Genomic DNA, 14911 nt, shown 5'->3' with positions numbered 1-14911 from the left:
TTGTTTTAGCCTAAGTAAGACTAACATAATCTTTATTGTTTTGTTATTTTGTTATTAACCAATGATATGGATAATGTCAATAATGTGTCTGAAATATTTTTGAAGTGAAAACTTCTTTAGCGGCGCTGTGCCCTTTTTGAGGTGGGGAAAAAATGTTAAACTCGCGAGAGATCACGTGACCGTAAGACGGACCTGTTACATGTAATGTCATTGAGTTTTTCTTTATTGATTTAAATGCCATCTAGTGAGTTTCGCTCAAACTGCTATTAATATAACTCGAGTACTAACAGTGATGTGCTTAGGGGTTTCAAGTAATGCGACGAAGTAACGCTAGATGGCGTTAACCTCAATTATACATAGTGCATTTTGCACTAGTCATTGAGTTTTAACTTTTGCCGGCACTCCCTGAGTGCAACCCGTTGTTTTTTCTTTTTCAATTTCAATTACAATATGGTCCAAAAATATTTACATAAAAGATAACATACATATACAGTGGTAATACTAGACAAAATTAGTACATAACTAGCTTAAATCTAAAATAGGCCCTTGAGGCATTGTACCAAAGAATATCTTACTTTAGGTGAGACTATTATTTAAATGAAGCAAATTATTTTCATATAAATACATAATGGAACCATCTCACGAAAAACTACACGTCTTGTATTTACTTCTTAGGGTTTTCTAGTTCTTTTTAAATTCTGGCAATCCCTTTATAGTTCTCTATAAAGTAACGCAAGCTTAAACCTTCTACACTAAGGTACGTATTCGGAAGCTTAACGCCTAGAAGCACTCTCGAGCAGAGCTGTGGCTTGAAGGTTTGCTCGTATACTTCTTACTTTATACGATGAGATTTTATGATGCACCTTGCACAAAGTTCTAAAAGCATCCTAAGTTGCGAGTGCACGCTAGCTAGAAGCATGAACTACACTTTGAAGCCGTTGGGTATCAATATTATTAAATATGAACTACTGAAGCATATTCAATCCAGACATCATCCTGCATTTTCTGTCGCACTTAAGTATTACGGGAATTGCTCCGAGGAATTGTTTGGATTAATCCCATATTATTATATTAGCTCAAGACTCTGTAATGATTCATCTGGTGAAATCTTATTGACCTATAAGACTAGAACGCTGAATATGAATAGGTACGTAATTATTGACAGAGATCAACAAACAATTGTATTATTGCAATAACGTAACCGCAGCTTAGCGTAGTATATACCTATACCGTACGGTAGTATATTATCTCTCTACTGGAATTTACATACAAACAGGATAATCACACTTTGTTAATAATGCTGATTGTGCCGCACGTCGCGGGAATAGAAGCCATCCTGATGCAAAGCGTGTCTCGGAGTACGAGTATAGGCGCGCACACAAGAAACGGGACGAGCCAAGGCGGCCATTGTTTATGAGGTAGGCGCGGAACGTCAGAGCTCAATCCGCTATTCAAACAAACATGTACATCGTTCCTTACCGTATCTAAAGCAGAACATGGAACGCTCCTGTTATGTTAATCTCAAATCCCGGACAATCAACGCGGGACTGAACACTGTAGGGAATTCAGGACGACGTTTGTAAACTTATCTCGTCTTCTCGTTAGCGGGAGTGAGCTTTCTGAATACGTAAACGTTTCTTAACGTGGTTGTTGACAAAAATACTCGTACTGTCTCGAGACATTCCAAGCGAACTGAAATACGAACAGTAGATAATTCAGTTACTTAAGTCCTAATTTGCGTTAAAATATTAAAAAGACGGTAACGAACTCGGAAATTTAATCAGCGTCATCACTACATACATAGTACCGTAAAACGGGGTGAGTAGGTTTCGCGGGGACAGGTGGGTTATGAATGGGGAGAGAAGGTTTGAGAGGGGGGTGAGAAGGGATTTTAAGGCTACTGCTACAAAAATAATGTATTCCAATTTAAAATGGAGCTATAGTAATACGCATAATAAAAAAAATCGATCCAACAATCTTCCAAAATCATCTTTGTATGAAAACCCCTCTCACCCCAAATACGAGGCACTACGGGGTGAGGTAGGTTTTCCTCTTTATCGTCAAAGTTATGAAATGGAACTACCCAAAATAAAATAAAAACTAAAATACAAACGTCCGGAACACTTATTATATACACCATTCAGTTTTCATATGTAAAAATAAAATGTTATCGAGGTTTGAATTTCAGTTTTGACCCTACTCACCCTATTTTACGGTATAAAACAAAGTAGCTTCCCGCTGTCTGTCTGTCCCTATGTACTTATGCTTAGATCTTTAAAACTAAGCAACGGATTTTGATGCGGTTTTTTTAATAGATAGAGTGATTCAAGAGAAAGGTTTATGTATAATTTGTTAACCCGTGCGAACCCGGGGCGGGTCGCTATAATAACTGATAAATCTATTTCCAGATATCGTAACCATGTTGACGTATGTAAAGGACAGCGCGGAAAGTTTGAGAAGCGTATCGGCATCGCGGAGTGTAGTACCTAAACGATCCTGAAAATTGTTCGCAATATATTCGGTTCAAGGGTGACCCAGGATATAAAGAAGAGGTCGAGACGTGTGTCACTCAATAAATTATTTACCCACACTGGCAGCGATCTAGGAAAAAAGGGTCATTGAACTTTGAGATATTTTGAACTTAATGTTGACGATATGCTAAATGTAGCATAATTACAAAGGTATAATTATAATACGTATTTTTAAGGTTCCGTACCATAAAAGGAAAAAACGGAACCCTTATAGGATCACTCGTGTGTCTGTCTGTCCGTCTGTCCCAGCGTATTTTCTCGGAAACTACTGGACCAATTAAGTTGAAATTCGATACACATGTTGAGGTGGAGAATTTCAAATACCTATACCAAATACATACATTCAATACATTCATACATTAGAAGTTATTTAAGAAAATAGCCAAAAAAAATGCAGTCAAATGTGAGTCTGACTTAATGTACGGAACCTTTGGAACGCGAGTTCGACTCGCACTTGGCAGGTTTTTTACGCTTATGTCATACCACAGCAAGATTATAGAAATCCGTTTATGATAACAGCAAATCTTACGCGACAAAAGTTCGCAACTGTTATCTTTCCAGCACAGTTCGCACGAAATAGAACTGTGTCAAAGTGTAACTCCGCCTAAGTTGGAAAGGCTTGAGGCTGTTGGGCATACAAAGTTCACTAATGTGATAACGTTTTCATATTCATTCGAAGGAGGGTAAACTCGGGCTATTCCGGGATAAAACAGATACTGGAATTAAATAAATAAATATTATAGGACATTCTTACACAGATTGACTAAGTCCCACAGCAAGCTCAAGAAGGCTTGTGTTGTGGGTACTCAAACAACGATATACATAATACATAAATACGTAGAAAACACCCAAGACTCAGGAACAAATATCTGTGTTAATCACACAAATAAATGCCCTTAACAGGATTCGAACCCAGGACCGCGGCTTTAACAGGCAGGGTCACTACCCAGTAGGCCAGACCAGTCGTACATAGAAAACAACCATGACGCAGGAACAAATATCTGTATCACCATACAAATAAACGCCCTTACCAGGATTCGAACCCGGGACCATCGGTTTCATACTCTTCATAGGCAGGTTCGCTATCCATTAGGCCAGACCGGTCGACAAAATACGGGACAAAAACGGGACCATCAGTAAAAATACGGGACGTGATACTTAAATACGGTGACAGTCCCGTATATACGGGACGTATGGCAACCCTACCTATCCTCCTAGCCTCCAAGCTAGCCAAGCCAAGCCAAGCCGCCCAGACGTCAAAACTTGGCAAGAAAAAAGCAATTTTGATTTTTTGTCAAAACAAGGATTCAAATTAGAATGGAACAGACCTTTTTATAGGTCTCTTTGGCGGCTAGAGGCTATTGTGCCCCACTGTTGTGATTAATTTGTTTAGAATCAAATAAATCATATTCGTGTCACACAACTTTAAAGTAAAAAAGATATAGGTACCTATTTTTAAACTATGTAACATTATATTGGAAACTTAAAACTAAGTATACCCGTATACCTTAGTACCTGTCTACTACGAAAGGATTTTTGAAATCCTACCCCTGCTGAAAATGTTTTATTTGCCAAAGGCATAATTTAGTATAAAATTCACGAGAGGAAAAATATCTGTTTTGAGCTAGCCGCAAAAAATCCGGGAGCGTTGAAATTTTGACAAATCGTACTACGAGTATGTTTCGTACAAAAAATATGAGGAAATGTTATTCTCGCTGAATGTCGAGTGAGTAATGTCCTTTATATGGTCCACAATTTATTAGGCTCTGCTAATACAGCTTCAAACATAATATTGTCGGAGGAAAAATTATACAAGTCATTAGTTGTGATTGTATACCTACTCGATATTTTGCCGATTCATATACCAACTGCCGTATCATCCCAACTCATATTATAAATGCGAAAGTAATTATGTTTGCCTGTCTGTTTCCTCTTCATGCTCTAACCGCTGAACCGATTTAGATATTGGTATGGAAAATGTAAAAACTCATTAATTATATAATAAGTGGTATAAAACTAAAGCTAACTACAATTGGTATGGAGTATGGAGCACATGGCTCAGATAGATAGATAGATAGATAGCAAAAAAAAAGAAAAGTAATTTATGCAACAGCTCATAATTGGTTCTTAAAATTCTCGACTCGACTACGTCTCGTTTTGTAACTTCGACCGTTGAATTTTAAGAACCCTTATTATATCACTGTTGCATAAACTACTATTTTCTACTCCAGCACTTAAATGTGTCAATTAAATGACTGACAGTGATATCTAAAGCAATTCAATTCAATTCAATTCAATACTTTATTTCCAAGAATATGGTACATACAAAGTTGGTTAGTAAAAGGTGTTAGGTCAGCATATTCTGCCGGCATGCATCGGCGTAGAAATGTATTTTGAATGATTTTTCTATAGGCTCATAAGATGACTGCTAGCAGTCATCTTATGAGTATAATACAACTGCTTTATTTTTTTTAAAGATACAACTTCCGATCATCTTGATTGAAAGAGGTATGTTTTCATTTACAATAATAACTTTTTTTTTGGCTCTTTGTTTTGCTGTGTGCATAATAATTCATACAAAGTAACCCATTTTCTTAGTCTCAACTGTTTTGTGTCGGGTGCAGCTGTCATAGAAAAAGTAATGTATGCAACAGCTCATAACTGGTTCTTAAAATTCAAGGGTCTTTTTTTACAAAACTCGACTACGTCTCGTTTTGTAACTTCGACCCTTGAATTTTAACAACCCTTATTATATCACTGTTGCATAAACTACTATTATTTGACAGCTGCAATGACACACAATATAAATTTACACACAATCATCATAGGACAGGATAAGATAGTTTAAGGTCCGGGAAAGGATTTGCGAAACTTTGAGTCGGTACGGTTTTCTCATTCATATTTGTGATAGTCTACCTTTTTGTATGTTCTGAAGTGTTTTGATTAACAGCAAATAATCATAAGTGTGGGTTACAATACCTAATAGAAACCTTTCTTCGATAGTAAACATAAGGATATTTACTGCCTAAAACTTTCTTATTTATTTAAAAGATAAACACGACTTGTTCCTTTATTGAAACTTTTCTTGTTTTGTCTACACGACCTATTCGTTTAATAAAACTTTTCTTGTTTTGTCTTTTACGTTTATGAGTAGATACCAACAGTACCAACACTTAAATTAACTGCCCGAAGTTATAATTTCAACTGTAAACGAACAAATCAAATGTATCTTGTATGTTAATTTGTTTTGCGCTCTCTATAGACGATTATCCCATTCGTTTTTATTAAAAAATGGGGAATCACTCGAAAAACGCAGACGCGATTTACATCCCCAAAAGAAAATAAATATTTTATGTCATAATTCACCCGAGCCATAAACAGGGTGAGCGCAGACGAGCGTCTCGAAATAACTTTGCCCCCACGTTAGCTTATGGAGAAATATGGCATTCCTATGAGCTGATACAGAATGATTTTAGGGATAAAAATAATTTCCAGTCACATTAGCTATCTGTCTTAATAATTATCTACTTACATTACGTACTTATAAGACTTAATTTTTCACAAATTCAATTCAGATTTGCCTCTGATTCAGTTTTGTACCTAAGCTTTTTATTCCAATAGAATATGGATAAAGACAAAATACCTGATTGTTTCTATCAGGTAGCATAAGCATAGCTATAAGCAGATAGATCACTTAAAAAAACTGTAGCTTTTTAGAGCAGCATCGTGTTGCTTTTTGGCTAACGTATCATACAGAGGTGACTGACTCGACTTGAGCGAAGCGAATAATTGACCTGAAAAATTTAAATTGATAAATTTCCACACGGGAATATTCACCTAAAACATGAATAACAATAAAAACATAAATACTTGTTTCATAAAAAAACGAGTAGGAACTACTACCGACTATTAACAGCCAAAACAAATGGATAAGAATTAGTTTATTAAGGGGACGGTATATGACGTTTTCGATTTAGAGCTCACTTTGTGCAATCAATTTGTTCAAGAAATGTTTAATAACTGCATTAAATTATACGTAAATTTGTTCACGAAGAAGCCGTGTACCGGCTCTTTACGGCATAATATTTTTTATTTGCTGTAATTCTCTACAAATCGACACTAAAAGTATCCAAAAATCAAAATATGGAGTTCCGTTTGAGCAACACGCATTACAGTTTTGCCTTTAACAGTAATTGAGTTTTTGTGTGATTTTGAAAGCTAGATAACTAAACTAGCAAATTATTATCTACTTATATTTTTACTCACAAATACAACACAGAAATTCAATCCCAAATGTAAACTTTCGTACAATTTCCATACATTGACGACATCACTCAAAATTCTTCTTCGAGTCAGATGGCCGCTGGCCTTGGATCGAAGCAGACGTGTACTTCGTCGTAGCTCGTTTTTGACATTATTTAGACATTTCATCATATACGCTTACGAAAATGTATACCAGTAGATAAATTGTATTTCAAAAAATAGGGTAAATAAATTTATTTAAAATTTGATTTGTTGTTATTTACAGGTCGTAACGATCGAAAACAGCAGTAAACTATCCTAAAACAATACGATTACAATTGAATTTAAGTAACTTGTTCCTTCAAAACCCGCTTAAAATGAAAAAAGTTTAAAGACTCGTTTAACTGATTGGGATTGATTTTCATTATGCTGGTATCAATTTTGCGTCATTAAAAAAAAGTATATGACTTCTGTACGTCAATGACATTTGATGTCAATTGTAATCTTGTATTTACGTTAGAGAATATTATATATTCATTTAAATATTACTTACCTATTAATACGAAGCGTAATTCGTTTAATACCTGAAAGTCTTAGTGTCTACACCTACTTTGTTGCCGTTCGTTCCGTCTATATGTGTGCGATTACGTGCTGTTCTCAATAATCAAGAAACAAGCCATAATCTTCAAGAATAAAATAACAGCAAGACCAGCATTTAGTACTAACTAGTTTTTGCGGATTTGGAGACAAGAGATGAAGCTTACAGGCTAATACCGCTGCGGTCTGGTTATTGTTATGTGTATATATCGAGTATTATATAAATTTACTATAAAATAACAATGTTTTATTTCAATGACATTATGTGCGTAGGTATGTATGTTTCGGTGATTATAAGAATTTTGTCCACACAATAATTGTGCAAAGCAGAGACTGCATCATGCTTTCTTTACGGTATAAGCGGTATGGTACCGTTATTATTTATCAATACCGGTTCGTTTTGAAGGTAAAACTATACCGGTTGAAATACAAAGTACGGTACCGGTATAAAATTACAGCAGGGACAACCATTTTTATAGGTGTACAGTCAGCTGCAGAGAAAAGGTACGACCAGATAGATAATTGTATGCAGGGGTGGTACCTTTTCTCTGCAGCTAGCTTTACCGAGCGTTGGCGAAGGTCTACGTTTCAACTTGGGCAAAAATGCTTTCGTACGTCCGAATTCTTCTCCTTTGCATATCACATTTCTCAACTGATTCTCGTGAAAATTCGGTAGTCCGATATAATTATTCGGTTTCTTTTTTTTTGAACAATTTAAAATAGGCAGAAATTGTCATAAAGGACTTAAGCGCCAGTAGGGTCTGTGACACTTAAGACCACTGCGATTATTAGGTACTTACTGGCCCCTATTTCACCACGACCACGGTGACAGGTGCGACAGTTGTCGACATCACTGTTGCTGACGTCACAGGCCTCCATAGGCTACGGTAACCGCTTACCATCGGACGGGCGATGTGCTTGTTTGCCACCAACATTTTAATAAATAAATAAATAAACTCCATTATATTGCCACTAAAAAATTCTTATTTTGCGAAGCTAATGACAATTGCCACAAGAAACACGGCAACTGTATCGAAATTGCGACACAGAACTCATTTCCTGTCAAGACTTACCGAAAATTCTTTGAAAAATCTTGTGACAATTGTCACAAGATTTTTTTGCGAGAGAAATGTCTGTTTTATCCGATATAATAAAGTTTTTTTTTAATAATAGGTACAATGACGGTGGCAAACACGAATACGGCCCGCCCGATGGTAAGCGGTAACTGTATTATTAAATTGTACAACGGGACTTAATCGCGTATCTAAGTTTTAAGATTTACCTCCGACGTTTCGAGGACGGCGTTGTCCCCGTGGTCTCGGAGAAGACTGGCTTAAGTTGACATCAGCATCTTCTAACCGCGCGAGTTTTTCGAACTACCCGCACTTGGTCTTGTTTATCCGCTTGAACGTTTTGCGGTTCCGTTGTACAATTTAATAATGTGTAAAAATCGTGAAAGTTTAAATCAGTGTTAGCGGTAACTGTAGTCCATGGATGCCTATGGCGTCAATAACAGTGATGTTTTTGTCGTACCTGTCACCGTGGTGAAATAGGGGCCAGATTACGCCGCGCCGCGTGGAACGTGAGGTGCATTGGGGTAAATGCATACCATTCACTCAAGGAAAATAATCTCCCTTATAAGATCACTCGTGTGTCTGCCATTTTGTTAAAGCCAATTTTCACCGTAACTACTGGACTAGTTCAATTGAAATTTAGTACACATATGTCAAGTAAGGAAGTAGTAAGTCGGTGATCCGAAGATGAGTAACGTAAATAAATGAACTTTTAACTATGTGGCGATTTTTGGTATCATGTGACATATCAGATATAATACATAATTATAAGTAGGTGAGCAAAAATGTACCATAACCTAACTCAGAATTGTATTACATAAATACATATACAAAAAATAGTTCAACGCCAAAAGATTAATGGAAGACCTATGTCCTATAATAGGTGAGTTGGTCTTAAACAAAAAATACGCAATAAAAATGTATAACTGTGGAACCCATAGTGAATCCTACTCGTACATGATCGGTTTTTATATTATGTACCTATAAGATATTTTCTACTTTATACTTTATAAGTGTACCTACATAATATTTACTTATAAGCAGTTGTCACGTAAAATATTTGTAGATTTTTTTGGAAGTATGTGTCACATCATCATCATCTTCCTCGCGTTGTCCTGGCATTTTGACACGGCTCATGGGAGCCTGGGGTCCGCTTGGCAATTAATCCCATAAATTGGCGTGGGCACTAATTTTTATGAAAGCGACTGCCATCTGACCTTCCAACCCATAGGGGGTAAATTAGGCTCTTATTGGGATTAGTCCGGTTTTCTCACGATGTTTTCCTTCACCGAAAAGCGACTGGTAAATATCAAATGATATTTCGTACATAAGTTCCGAAAAACTCATTGGTACGAGCCGGAATTGCAATTCGCACGCTCTTACCGCTAGGCCTCCAGCGATTTTTTTGAAGTATGTATAGCACAAAAAATATATTTAGAAATGTAACATTTAAGGTAGGTAATTAAAATACGGTATAAACATTATTGGAGAAGACTTGGAGGAAGTGTCATAGGGATCTACATTCGATGCGTGGAAAACAAGTTCTTTTGTCTAATTATAATCCATCGGCAATCACGCGAGCGCATGAAACGAAAATCATTTTTTTTTTCACTTCCTAAAACTCCCTTAACCTAATAACAGTAAAACAAAAAATAAAATATAGAGGGTTACCAACCAGCCAAAGAATTATAAGTAGATATATGCACTTATCCCAACGCACCTCACGTTCTACTCTGCACGGGGTTCATTGCCGCTCCTACCGCCGTAAGTAACTATCAACACCTACATTATCAAGGCTACGATCGAAGATAATCGCTTCAGCACTGAAATAATACCGGTGGAATACCGGTATAATATTTTTTATTTTAATTGTATTAATTTAATAGTGAAACAAAAGGCGAATATACCACATAAAAGTAAATCGGTAAAGATATTAGGGGTACATTAGCCAACACTGTTTCCATATATTTTCAAATTTTATTTTGTCCGCCTTAATTAAATTTTGCACCCTGCCGGAACTTTATTTATTTAAATTCTCATTTAATTGATTTTGAGCCTTATGAAAAGTCGTATAGAGTAGTAAATAAAATTTTACATCTGACTTAATGACATCTGTTTTATTCGGTTTAACTTTAGAAAACGCGTATCTCGACAAAGCCATAATGTAGAAAATTGTCAACAACCAAATGAATTATTAGAATTTAAATACGTCACGTGTGACATGAACAGACAAGGAAAGCAAGATTAAATGTATTGTTTCTCTTTCTTCTTTCAATGGAACGCTTTTCCTAAAAGGAGGCCACTAAACTCAAAACGCTATCTTAAAAAAAAACTTGATGGGTCAGTGACCTGTCCCAGTAAAGTGAGGTAGTGTGCGTGAAGTGCGCTTGTGTGTGAAATGGGGTAAATTGACAGAATCTGAAAATTTACCCACCTCTACCGTCACCTTAAATAAAGTTTATTTTGTGTTTACTGGTCGCATCTAGCGATTATTTTGTTATCTACTCTTTTCCTTCACTCACACATACGATAAAATAATACAAGTTTAGTAAGTAGCACACGAATGCATACTCAAACAGATTAAGTTAAAAATATTATACTCTGAACATTCATTAAAAAGTTTCATTAATTTCGAAGCCGGGTGTGAATATCAATAATTTATCAAACTAAGAGACACCAATTTTCCGAAATTCGCTACAATATTATCTTATAATTGGGAAAGTTGGGCCACAAAAACGAGGGTTGCCCGCAAAAGAACTATAAAATGGCAGTTAACAGTCCCAAACGACGTCTCAATACCATTAGTGTGAAATATTTGAGTAGGTAACAAACTTTGGCGAGACAGACCGCTCTTCGTCCACTTGATGAAAATTAGATTCGTGTTGGAGCAATCTTCTCGTAAGTGACCATAAAATATTGGCATGGCAGAGTCGTAAATCTTTTATACCGACATAGTTCTGAAGTATCTTGTGGATTGTGTACGAATAAAGTAACAACATTGTTTAAAGAATTTATGTACATATTTAAGTACTTATTTAAAGATGGTGCCTGCGATTGAGTGTGTCTGTAAATTAAATTCCCAGAATTATACAAACGTGAAATCTTTGGGAACATAACGTTCGACTTTCTTTAATTCAGATTCAAAACTTCAAGAGAATTCACCCGATGCCGAAAACTGACCCGATCGGTATGTTTTTTTTTACTAAAGTCCATAAAACTGACCACTAAGTAAAGTGAAATATATTATTTACGTGTCTAAAGAGAATGAATTGTTAAAGATCACCTCCAAAGTAATTAAAAAAAACTGCGAAGATAAACAACCGAAGCTACATTGACTTTCTTCAGTTTGAGTTTTAAGGCCAATTTTCGGGTCCAGGTAAAAGTGGCAAAAAATATATATCACCTTTGTAATAGGGTCACTGCTATTAATTATTTGCCCTTCCATAGTAATTGGCCACTCTCGAATCAGAAAGAAACAAGGCAATAGAATTTATATTGTTAAGAGTGGCCACTTACTATGAAGTGGCCAATAACTGTAACAGTCACCCTATAAGCCATTCAATTGAATTACCTACCTAATGATAATCAGATATATTAAGCTCGAAGCTTGTTAAATATACCAAACGTTACGATTCAATAAATCATTGAATACTTAACTATTCACATAACAATACGACAGTATGTTAAAGATATGAATCTGTCAGCGCTCTCTCTATACTTTTCTACTTGGGTATGTAATTTAATCATCATTCGTTCCATTCCCCTTTACATTTCAAGACCGATGCGCTTACGATTATTTTGTGCGTAACGGCCGTGTGGTAAGAGCGTCAATAGCTAAATAGGAGGCAGATTCTGTTTAACAATTTGATATGGTTTTAACAGTTGGACATGAGCCGTGTCATGAAGCGTCTCACGCGTAATAAGACTCCTGAGGGCCTAGCTAAGAGAACAATCATTGATGATAAAAATGCCAATAGAAACTTAATATAATAAAAGTTTTGAATGATTCACGGTTTCACTAGACTTATATCGACCGGGATATGAACAGTGATTACCCGCTATCTTCAGTTACCCGTGAACAAGATGCATGTAACTGCGTCGAAATATCGGGAGCTCGAAAACAATACCTACAAAAGGTAATCATAATCACGGTTCATAATTCATATCCCGGTCGATAGAGTGTGTTCGGGAAGAGAAGAGTCGTGGATTGTATTGGGCCCCATACGTTCCACAACTCTTCTCTTTCCGAACACTCTATAAGTCTACTTAAAAAAATAATGTATGGAGTAACGTTTGGCGTTCGTCAATAACAGTCAGCAAAGCTATAAGCTTGCTACCCCTGCATGCATACATATTTGTAAACAGGGGTCCTAAGCTTATATATTTGCTGGCTGTACGTAAATTTGTTATCTTGTAAGCTGCTAACGCTGATTGCAGGTCACGGTCATGGTCGTATCAAAATGAGAATAACGTTTTATTTTTTTTAACGGAATCGCCCTCCAATATTCGACGCATCCCAGGTATTCAGCAATCAGTGCCAGCCCGTATGCCAATCTGGCGCACCTTTCAACGTTGGACTTGCTATTCGTTTTTTGGCATGCAATATACTGCAGTGCGGGACGGTTTACGCTGTGACGATTTGGTTTAGTTGTAAATACGGGCGCGCAAATGTTCTAAAAATAAAGTGTGAAACTCGATTTATTCATTTTTATTTCTTATGCTCTGAAAGAGGGTCATTGTGTGCAGAAAGTGATATGTTTCTGCACTAGAGCATTTAACTACGATAAGTACGATATTTTTCATTTTTTTAAGTGAATCAATTGAAATTTGGTTTTAAATGGATTTGATATACAATTTCCATTATGATTTTTAACACCCCATTCCATAAATAACGATTCTTTCACCTAAATTGTTAATTGAAAGTAGGTACCCTCGAGAAACAGTACCTCGAGGTACCTATAAAAATGTATACTCAGTCATGTTTTTTATAATCACATGCTTTTTACTTCCCTAGTATTTGAAAAGTACAGTGTTTAACTCGGGTGAAAGGCATGATTTCAGCCCCGGGCTATTTGGTGCTCTCACTGCGTTCCAGCACCAAACGACCTCGGCAGAAATGAGTGCCTTTCATTCACCTTGGTTAACAATCTACTATTGTTATTAACATTTATATTATATGCTACGTAGGTAAATATAAAATATCTTTAAACTAATTTTACAGTTTGACTCACGTATTTTTATAGATCGTAAATTCTCTTCACTTGATTCATTTTAACATTCCTAAAGTACCTACTTACTCCATTATACGGATCCCGAATATCTTATTCAAAACACAAGGATTCTTTCTCTCAGGGAATCGTTTTTGTCAATAGTCAGGTATAAGCTAGGGTTGCCATACGTCCCCTTACACCGGGACATGTCCCCGTTGGAAGCTTGGTGTCCCGGTATCCCCGCCATTAAACAAATTGTTCCCATGCTCAGATTTGCTCAAAGGTTGCCATACGTCCCCGTTTGCAGCTTGGTGTCCCGGTGATACTCACCTGTCGCTAAATCAAAAATTAAAAAAAAAAAAATGTCCCGGTTGATGGCCCTACACTTATGGCAACCCTAGTTTAAGCACAACGCAGTGGTAAATGTGGTAACAACATTTGGTACAATTTAAATGCCTTGCCAAAGTTCGGCACAGTGTTAGTCTGTTAGATTACCTACCTACACATTAAATAGCATGCAGAAATATCAAAGTTTCAGCCGTCCGGGACAGACGCGAATTGCATGTAATTTGTGTGGTTGCCGGTTAACTTTGTACCAACGGACGGACGGAAATTCTCTAATTTATAGCCAGTCCTTTAAGGTTATTAAAGGTATATTGTAAGTTGTTTTCTTAAGAATTATATGGAATACAATATTCGTGCTAAAGAAGATAAATAGATAGAATAACTCTTTATTGGCACACCTCAGTAAAAGATAACGCTTAAAAAAACAACTGATTAAAAATAGAGGAAGACAACAGGCGGTCTTATCGCTAAAGAGCGATCTCTTCCAGATAACCTACCTACCTACCCTATCTACCTACTTTACTGAAGGGTTCCAAAGCAGACTATCCACCACATAACTGTCGACTGCCCTAAGAGAAAGTTTATTGGCAACCATGAAGACTTGCTCGCTCCTATAAAGTTCGTTTTTTTAGCATTAGAAAGAACTTGAAAGAAGGTAAGCGATTTTGACATGTCTTTTAATTGAAAAACACTTTTTAAAAATCAATAACTATTACTTATGAAAGCAGAAGACTATAAAAGATCGTGTTAGATGCATAATTGTTACATTTACCGTAACTTATTTTTAAAATGTGTTTTTTAATTAAAAGAAGAATGCTAATAACGATGAACTATAGTGAAAACGCGGCCCTATGGGCCAACACATTGGATATAGTACTTTAATTAATTCTTTATTACTTTCTAATATTATAAG

This window comes from Cydia amplana, chromosome 9 (assembly GCF_948474715.1).
Source record: "Cydia amplana chromosome 9, ilCydAmpl1.1, whole genome shotgun sequence".
NCBI lineage: Eukaryota > Metazoa > Arthropoda > Insecta > Lepidoptera > Tortricidae > Cydia > Cydia amplana.
This window is presented reverse-complemented; position numbering follows the sequence as displayed.